The sequence below is a fragment of the Schistocerca americana genome, unplaced genomic scaffold (assembly GCF_021461395.2).
Source record: "Schistocerca americana isolate TAMUIC-IGC-003095 unplaced genomic scaffold, iqSchAmer2.1 HiC_scaffold_744, whole genome shotgun sequence".
In the NCBI taxonomy this organism is placed as follows: domain Eukaryota; kingdom Metazoa; phylum Arthropoda; class Insecta; order Orthoptera; family Acrididae; genus Schistocerca; species Schistocerca americana.
This window is the reverse complement of record NW_025726505.1, coordinates 32,501-42,500: the sequence shown is the minus strand read 5'-3', so window position 1 is coordinate 42,500 and position 10,000 is coordinate 32,501. Positions and strand designations below refer to the sequence as shown.

At 56.5% G+C, this 10,000-nt stretch overlaps 2 non-coding genes and 1 pseudogene across 2 annotated transcripts; all 3 read left to right on the top strand.

The window, feature by feature from the left end:
* The first annotated feature begins 3,326 nt into the window (after positions 1–3,326).
* Positions 3,327–5,236, top strand: LOC124590140. Its single transcript, XR_006976372.1, has one exon. It is a non-coding gene; the product is annotated as a small subunit ribosomal RNA (ribosomal RNA).
* A 351-nt stretch (positions 5,237–5,587) lies between these two features.
* LOC124590149 lies at positions 5,588–5,742 on the top strand. Its single transcript, XR_006976379.1, has one exon. It is a non-coding gene; the product is annotated as a 5.8S ribosomal RNA (ribosomal RNA).
* Positions 5,743–5,930: 188 nt separating this feature from the next.
* Positions 5,931–10,000, top strand: part of LOC124590147 — a 7,528-nt pseudogene continuing 3,458 nt past the window's right edge.

Here is a 10,000-nt window from a genome sequence, read left to right as displayed (position 1 = left end):
CTAACCTATGTCGTACCTTAACCTAACCTATGTCGTACCTTAACCTAACCTATGTCGTACCTTAACCTAACCTATGTCGTACCTTAACCTAACCTATGTCGTACCTTAACCTAACCTATGTCGTACCTTAACCTAACCTATGTCGTACCTTAACCTAACCTATGTCGTACCTTAACCTAACCTATGTCGTACCTTAACCTAACCTATGTCGTACCTTAACCTAACCTATGTCGTACCTTAACCTAACCTATGTCGTACCTTAACCTAACCTATGTCGTACCTTAACCTAACCTATGTCGTACCTTAACCTAACCTATGTCGTACCTTAACCTAACCTATGTCGTACCTTAACCTAACCTATGTCGTACCTTAACCTAACCTATGTCGTACCTTAACCTAACCTATGTCGTACCTTAACCTAACCTATGTCGTACCTTAACCTAACCTATGTCGTACCTTAACCTAACCTATGTCGTACCTTAACCTAACCTATGTCGTACCTTAACCTAACCTATGTCGTACCTTAACCTAACCTATGTCGTACCTTAACCTAACCTATGTCGTACCTTAACCTAACCTATGTCGTACCTTAACCTAACCTATGTCGTACCTTAACCTAACCTGTATTGCGCCTTAACCTAACCTGTATTGCGCCTTAACCTAACCTGTATTGCGCCTTAACCTAACCTGTATTGCGCCTTAACGTAACCTGTATTGCGCCTTAACGTAACCTGTATTGCGCCTTAACGTAACCTGTATTGCGCCTTAACGTAACCTGTATTGCGCCTTAACGTAACCTGTATTGCGCCTTAACGTAACCTGTATTGCGCCTTAACGTAACCTGTATTGCGCCTTAACGTAACCTGTATTGCGCCTTAACGTAACCTGTATTGCGCCTTAACGTAACCTGTATTGCGCCTTAACGTAACCTGTATTGCGCCTTAACGTAACCTGTATTGCGCCTTAACGTAACCTGTATTGCGCCTTAACGTAACCTGTATTGCGCCTTAACGTAACCTGTATTGCGCCTTAACGTAACCTGTATTGCGCCTTAACGTAACCTGTATTGCGCCTTAACGTAACCTGTATTGCGCCTTAACGTAACCTGCATTGCGCCTTAACGTAACCTGCATTGCGCCTTAACGTAACCTGTATTGCGCCTTAACGTAACCTGTATTGCGCCTTAACGTAACCTGTATTGCGCCTTAACGTAACCTGTATTGCGCCTTAACGTAACCTGTATTGCGCCTTAACGTAACCGATATTGCGCCTTAACGTAACCTATATTGCGCCGTAACGTAACCTATATTGCGCCGTAACGTAACCCACATTGCCCCTTAACGTAACCCACATTGCCCCTTAACGTAACCCACATTGCCCCTTAACGTAACCCAACACACGTTGGGCCTTAACCCAACACACGTTGGGCCTTAACCCAACACACGTTGGGCCTTAACCCAACACACGTTGGGCCTTAACCCAACACACGTTGGGCCTTAACCCAACACACGTTGGGCCTTAACCCAACACACGTTGGGCCTTAACCCAACACACGTTGGGCCTTAACCCAACACACGTTGGGCCTTAACCCAACACACGTTGGGCCTTAACCTGCTCTGTAATTGTCATACGACGCGTTAAATTAGTGTAGTGTTGCCTAACTGCAACCCCCGCAATATAGTTTGCTACTCGCACTGCCCGGTCCCCAGTGTATCGCTTCATGTTAAACACCTTGCAGCTATACACTGTAATGTGGATGGCAGCAGGACGTACATGCTCAATGCCCTTTGCAGTTGTTCATTGGCATTTGCAGTTGTTCATTGGCATTCGCATGTGCGAAGCACTTAGCCTACGCTGTGGTACGGCCTGTGTCAACTGTCCGCTGATGTTGTACGTCCAAATCACACACTGTACTGCACATTGGTCCTCATGTACTGAATGATACATCGTGGTACATGTGACCGTACAACGACTGCGCCAACAACGGCGAACCATGCGGTCCAAATGTTGTGCACTCAGCTACGTGTCGTCTCCCTATAAGAGCTGGATTGCAGTGTGGTATGCCCTGGATGGCGATCAGCATGAGCCGTCTGTTGATGTAGTGGCGCGTGTTGTCAGACGTAGTCGTCTCTTCTCACACACCGTGATAGCATGGTGCACTGCGTTCCACATCTGCGACATGCGACAGAGGCCGGTTGACAGTCGTTCGCGCAATGGACATCGCATACGTACGGGGGCCACCTTCCACGTGTTCGCGAAGCGTGCACATGTTGTTGCGTGTATGTGGGCAGACATAGTGTGTCGTGACACCTGACACAGGCATGCAACAATCGTTGAATTTGCAAATGGCGATGGACGCCTACGTTTGCTGGTGACGTTATGCAAATGAACAACTGGTAAACCGTTGTGGTGCGGTTGTTCTCGCTAGAGGTGAATCAGTGATGGCGACGATCGGTTGAGCTACCAACCGGTTGTTCCAGCGATACCCACCATGCCCACGAACGTGAATGGCATCTGGGTGTGAAGCGATACGCGGCGGTGGCTGGGTGGGACCGTCCCCGGCCGGTGAGGGGGGGCCTCCCGGCGTGCTGGCCGCGCGGTGCGTGGGCGCACGCGCTACAGCCGGCTGGTGGGGGCGGCCAGTGGCAGGCGCGCCGGCCGACGGAGGCGGCAGGCGGCGCAGCTGCGCGCCGGCGCACCCTGCACGCGGCGCCGTGCGGCCAAAGTAGGTCCTCGCGGGCCCGGTGCGAAGCGCGGTGGACATCTGCAGTGTGCTGGTCCGATTGAGGACTGTGTGCGCTGAGGATGCGCCGCCGCCCGGCGCTCGGCGCCGCGACGCCGTCTGCTGCTCGGTCGCCTCTGCGGTTCTCGCAGGTGGTTTGTATCGCAGCTGTGCGGACGTGTTGGCGCGTGCGCTGTGCTGGGAGAGTTCGCTTCGGCACCCAAGTGGGGCTTTTGTCCTTCTGTGGCGCTGGCGTTGGAGCTGCCGGTCACCGTAGGTGGCGCGTGTTGTCTCCCGCCGGCAATGCCACGACAGCACGCTCCCGGGCCTCTGTCGGCAGCGGCAAGCTCAGTTGGGAGCACGGGTGGTCGCACCTAAAGCGTCTACTCGCCAAACTCCGGGCGATTGCGCCTCTCTCGAACCCGACCAAGTACTTAGGACGGCGCTGCGCGCCGCCGGGACCTGAGAGGGTTTCGAGGTGTATTGTGCAGGGGAGCTCAGCCTCCTCCTGTTTGCAGAATAATTGAGCGGACGCTTGCGTGTTCGCGCGGGCCCCCGGGACACACTCCCGGGCGGCCGGCTGCTCAGCTCTAGTTGACGCAGCTCCCTGGTTGATCCTGCCAGTAGTCATATGCTTGTCTCAAAGATTAAGCCATGCATGTCTCAGTACAAGCCGCATTAAGGTGAAACCGCGAATGGCTCATTAAATCAGTTATGGTTCCTTAGATCGTACCCACGTTACTTGGATAACTGTGGTAATTCTAGAGCTAATACATGCAAACAGAGTCCCGACCAGAGATGGAAGGGACGCTTTTATTAGATCAAAACCAATCGGTCGGCTCGTCCGGTCCGTTTGCCTTGGTGACTCTGAATAACTTTGGGCTGATCGCACGGTCCTCGTACCGGCGACGCATCTTTCAAATGTCTGCCTTATCAACTGTCGATGGTAGGTTCTGCGCCTACCATGGTTGTAACGGGTAACGGGGAATCAGGGTTCGATTCCGGAGAGGGAGCCTGAGAAACGGCTACCACATCCAAGGAAGGCAGCAGGCGCGCAAATTACCCACTCCCGGCACGGGGAGGTAGTGACGAAAAATAACGATACGGGACTCATCCGAGGCCCCGTAATCGGAATGAGTACACTTTAAATCCTTTAACGAGTATCTATTGGAGGGCAAGTCTGGTGCCAGCAGCCGCGGTAATTCCAGCTCCAATAGCGTATATTAAAGTTGTTGCGGTTAAAAAGCTCGTAGTTGGATTTGTGTCCCACGCTGTTGGTTCACCGCCCGTCGGTGTTTAACTGGCATGTATCGTGGGACGTCCTGCCGGTGGGGCGAGCCGAAGGCGTGCGACGCGCCTCGTGCGTGCTCGTGCGTCCCGAGGCGGACCCCGTTGCAATCCTACCAGGGTGCTCTTGAGTGAGTGTCTCGGTGGGCCGGCACGTTTACTTTGAACAAATTAGAGTGCTTAAAGCAGGCAAGCCCGCCTGAATACTGTGTGCATGGAATAATGGAATAGGACCTCGGTTCTATTTTGTTGGTTTTCGGAACCCGAGGTAATGATTAATAGGGACAGGCGGGGGCATTCGTATTGCGACGTTAGAGGTGAAATTCTTGGATCGTCGCAAGACGAACAGAAGCGAAAGCATTTGCCAAGTATGTTTTCATTAATCAAGAACGAAAGTTAGAGGTTCGAAGGCGATCAGATACCGCCCTAGTTCTAACCATAAACGATGCCAGCCAGCGATCCGCCGCAGTTCCTCCGATGACTCGGCGGGCAGCCTCCGGGAAACCAAAGCTTTTGGGTTCCGGGGGAAGTATGGTTGCAAAGCTGAAACTTAAAGGAATTGACGGAAGGGCACCACCAGGAGTGGAGCCTGCGGCTTAATTTGACTCAACACGGGAAACCTCACCAGGCCCGGACACCGGAAGGATTGACAGATTGATAGCTCTTTCTTGATTCGGTGGGTGGTGGTGCATGGCCGTTCTTAGTTGGTGGAGCGATTTGTCTGGTTAATTCCGATAACGAACGAGACTCTAGCCTGCTAACTAGTCGCGTGACATCCTTCGTGCTGTCAGCGATTACTTTTCTTCTTAGAGGGACAGGCGGCTTCTAGCCGCACGAGATTGAGCAATAACAGGTCTGTGATGCCCTTAGATGTTCTGGGCCGCACGCGCGCTACACTGAAGGAATCAGCGTGTCTTCCTAGGCCGAAAGGTCGGGGTAACCCGCTGAACCTCCTTCGTGCTAGGGATTGGGGCTTGCAATTGTTCCCCATGAACGAGGAATTCCCAGTAAGCGCGAGTCATAAGCTCGCGTTGATTACGTCCCTGCCCTTTGTACACACCGCCCGTCGCTACTACCGATTGAATGATTTAGTGAGGTCTTCGGACTGGTACGCGGCATTGACTCTGTCGTTGCCGATGCTACCGGAAAGATGACCAAACTTGATCATTTAGAGGAAGTAAAAGTCGTAACAAGGTTTCCGTAGGTGAACCTGCGGAAGGATCATTACCGACTAGACTGCATGTCGTTCGATGTGCGTGTCGTGTCGCGCAACACGCTACCTGTACGGCTCGCAGTAGCCGTGCGCCGCGTGCGGAACCACGCGTGCTTCTCAAAACTAACGCCAATGTTGTGTGGTACGAGCGCTGAAGCGCTGGAGCGGCTGGCCTGCGGCACCTGGCGCCTGGCGCCGGTTTTGAATGACTTTCGCCCGACTGCCTGTCCGCTCCGGTGTGGAGCCGTACGACGGCCATTGGCCGTGAGGCCGTTGGACACAGAACGCTTGAACAGGGGCCGCCACACGCCTACGTCCCGCCTATGCAACTGTCTTGAAAGAGACAGTGGAAACTAAGAAAAGATCACCCAGGACGGTGGATCACTCGGCTCGTGGGTCGATGAAGAACGCAGCAAATTGCGCGTCGACATGTGAACTGCAGGACACATGAACATCGACGTTTCGAACGCACATTGCGGTCCATGGATTCCGTTCCCGGGCCACGTCTGGCTGAGGGTCGGCTACGTATACTGAAGCGCGCGGCGTTTGCCCCGCTTCGCAGACCTGGGAGCGTCGCGGCCGCCTGTGGGGCCGGCCGCGCCTCCTGAAACGTGCGATGCGCGCCCGTCGCCTGGCGGTTCGCATACCGGTACTTACTCGGTAGCGTGCACAGCCGGCTGGCGGTGTGGCGTGCGACACCTCGTACAACGACCTCAGAGCAGGCGAGACTACCCGCTGAATTTAAGCATATTACTAAGCGGAGGAAAAGAAACTAACAAGGATTCCCCCAGTAGCGGCGAGCGAACAGGGAAGAGTCCAGCACCGAACCCCGCAGGCTGCCGCCTGTCGTGGCATGTGGTGTTTGGGAGGGTCCACTACCCCGACGCCTCGCGCCGAGCCCAAGTCCAACTTGAATGAGGCCACGGCCCGTAGAGGGTGCCAGGCCCGTAGCGGCCGGTGCGAGCGTCGGCGGGACCTCTCCTTCGAGTCGGGTTGCTTGAGAGTGCAGCTCCAAGTGGGTGGTAAACTCCATCTGAGACTAAATATGACCACGAGACCGATAGCGAACAAGTACCGTGAGGGAAAGTTGAAAAGAACTTTGAAGAGAGAGTTCAAAAGTACGTGAAACCGTTCTGGGGTAAACGTGAGAAGTCCGAAAGGTCGAACGGGTGAGATTCACGCCCATCCGGCCACAGGCCTCCGCCCTCGGCAGATGGGGCCGGCCGCCCGCGCGGAGCAATCCGCGGCGGGGTCGTGTCCGGTTGCCTTTCCACTCGCCGCGGGGTGGGGCCGTTCCGGTGTGCGGTGGGCCGCACTTCTCCCCTAGTAGGACGTCGCGACCCGCTGGGTGCCGGCCTACGGCCCGGGTGCGCAGCCTGTCCTTCCGCGGGCCTCGGTTCGCGTCTGTTGGGCAGAGCCCCGGTGTCCTGGCTGGCTGCCCGGCGGTATATCTGGAGGAGTCGATTCGCCCCTTTGGGCGCTCGGGCTCCCGGCAAGCGCGCGCGGTTCTTCCCGGATGACGGACCTACCTGGCCCGGCCCCGGACCCGCGCCGCTGTTGGCTCGGGATGCTCTCGGGCGGAATAATCGCTCCCGTCAGCGGCGCTTCAGCTTTGGACAATTTCACGACCCGTCTTGAAACACGGACCAAGGAGTCTAACATGTGCGCGAGTCATTGGGCTGTACGAAACCTAAAGGCGTAATGAAAGTGAAGGTCTCGCCTTGCGCGGGCCGAGGGAGGATGGGGCTTCCCCGCCCTTCACGGGGCGGCGGCCTCCGCACTCCCGGGGCGTCTCGTCCTCATTGCGAGGTGAGGCGCACCTAGAGCGTACACGTTGGGACCCGAAAGATGGTGAACTATGCCTGGCCAGGACGAAGTCAGGGGAAACCCTGATGGAGGTCCGTAGCGATTCTGACGTGCAAATCGATCGTCGGAGCTGGGTATAGGGGCGAAAGACTAATCGAACCATCTAGTAGCTGGTTCCCTCCGAAGTTTCCCTCAGGATAGCTGGTGCTCGTACGAGTCTCATCCGGTAAAGCGAATGATTAGAGGCCTTGGGGCCGAAACGACCTCAACCTATTCTCAAACTTTAAATGGGTGAGATCTCCGGCTTGCTTGATATGCTGAAGCCGCGAGCAAACGACTCGGATCGGAGTGCCAAGTGGGCCACTTTTGGTAAGCAGAACTGGCGCTGTGGGATGAACCAAACGCCGAGTTAAGGCGCCCGAATCGACGCTCATGGGAAACCATGAAAGGCGTTGGTTGCTTAAGACAGCAGGACGGTGGCCATGGAAGTCGGAATCCGCTAAGGAGTGTGTAACAACTCACCTGCCGAAGCAACTAGCCCTGAAAATGGATGGCGCTGAAGCGTCGTGCCTATACTCGGCCGTCAGTCTGGCAGTCATGGCCGGTCCTTGCGGCCGGCCGCGAAGCCCTGACGAGTAGGAGGGTCGCGGCGGTGGGCGCAGAAGGGTCTGGGCGTGAGCCTGCCTGGAGCCGCCGTCGGTGCAGATCTTGGTGGTAGTAGCAAATACTCCAGCGAGGCCCTGGAGGGCTGACGCGGAGAAGGGTTTCGTGTGAACAGCCGTTGCACACGAGTCAGTCGATCCTAAGCCCTAGGAGAAATCCGATGTTGATGGGGGCCGTCATAGCATGATGCACTTTGTGCTGGCCCCCGTTGGGCGAAAGGGAATCCGGTTCCTATTCCGGAACCCGGCAGCGGAACCGATACAAGTCGGGCCCCTCTTTTAGAGATGCTCGTCGGGGTAACCCAAAAGGACCCGGAGACGCCGTCGGGAGATCGGGGAAGAGTTTTCTTTTCTGCATGAGCGTTCGAGTTCCCTGGAATCCTCTAGCAGGGAGATAGGGTTTGGAACGCGAAGAGCACCGCAGTTGCGGCGGTGTCCCGATCTTCCCCTCGGACCTTGAAAATCCGGGAGAGGGCCACGTGGAGGTGTCGCGCCGGTTCGTACCCATATCCGCAGCAGGTCTCCAAGGTGAAGAGCCTCTAGTCGATAGAATAATGTAGGTAAGGGAAGTCGGCAAATTGGATCCGTAACTTCGGGATAAGGATTGGCTCTGAGGATCGGGGCGTGTCGGGCTTGGTCGGGAAGTGGGTCAGCGCTAACGTGCCGGGCCTGGGCGAGGTGAGTGCCGTAGGGGTGCCGGTAAGTGCGGGCGTTTAGCGCGGGCGTGGTCTGCTCTCGCCGTTGGTTGGCCTCGTGCTGGCCGGCGGTGCAGGATGCGCGCGCCTGCGCGGCGTTCGCGCCCCGGTGCTTCAACCTGCGTGCAGGATCCGAGCTCGGTCCCGTGCCTTGGCCTCCCACGGATCTTCCTTGCTGCGAGGCCGCGTCCGCCTTAGCGTGCTCCTCCGGGGGCGCGCGGGTGCGCGGATTCTCTTCGGCCGCCATTCAACGATCAACTCAGAACTGGCACGGACTGGGGGAATCCGACTGTCTAATTAAAACAAAGCATTGCGATGGCCCTAGCGGGTGTTGACGCAATGTGATTTCTGCCCAGTGCTCTGAATGTCAACGTGAAGAAATTCAAGCAAGCGCGGGTAAACGGCGGGAGTAACTATGCCCCCCTGCCCCTTGTTTCAGCTGGCCCCAACACAAGGAATAAATCAGGTAGCGGTCCTCCCACTGGAGGCGCCGCGCCAGTTGTTGGGCCACCATCTGACGCCGCCAGTCCGGGTCGAGCAGCCTTGCCTGCGTTTCAGTGCCCTGAGTGCCAGCGGAGCTTCAGCACCAAGAGTGGTCTTGGTGTCCACCGCCGCAGGGCTCATCCTAGTGCAGCGAATGCAGAGGTCAACATCCAGAGGACGAAGGCCAGGTGGTCCAGTGAGGAACTGTTACGCCTGGCCCATGCAGAGGCAGTGCTGACACTCGAAGGCACCCGGTTCCTGAACCAAGAACTAGTGAAGTCCTTCCCGCACCGCTCGCTTGAATCCATCAAGTGCCAGCGACGTGCGGGAGCTTACAGGAACCAGGTTGCCGAGTTCGTCACTGCCCTCTCTACTTCTGAGGTTCGTCCTCGCACCTCTGATGCTGCTGCACCACCTATTGTGACATCCCCAGTTTCCTTGACACCACCGTCGGCAGAGGACCCTGTCGACCATGCTATCTGGTCGGTCTTAGCAGCCTTACCATCGTCGGGCTCAAGGTTTCGCTCAGTTGACGACATCTTGGCGCTGGGACACACTGCATCTCGGCATGTCATCATGGGCATGCTGCCACCTGCACTTGATGCTATAGGTAGCAAGGAGGCGCCCCAAAATCCCGTCGCCTCCAAGCAGATGTCCCAGCCACCTGAGCGAAAACGAGCTCGGCGTAGGTGGGAGTATTTTGTCTGCCAGCGTGCGTTCTCCAAAAACGCGGGGCGGTGCATTAATGGCATTCTAGACGGTACACTGCTCCACCAACCACCTACTATTCTTGGTCTGGTGGAGTATTGGAAAGATCTCTTCACCCGGCGCCCATCAGGCCGGGTTGACCGTCTGGATTGTCAGTTGTTACCGTCCCGCGCCGAGGTGCCCTTTCAACAGCTGTGGGCGCCCATCACGTTGGAGGACATTGCTGCAGCTCTCCCACCCCGTCGCTCCGCCGCGGGACCAGACGGGCTCACACCTGCCCAGCTCCGTCGTCTTCCCCGTGAGGTCCTTCTGAAAGTGTTAAACCTTTTCCTTTTGACCCGCCGTCTCCCATCCCGACTCCTCCAGGCCCGTACCTCCCTGCTGCCCAAGAAGGCCGCCCCAGCATCCCCCTCTGACTTCCGCC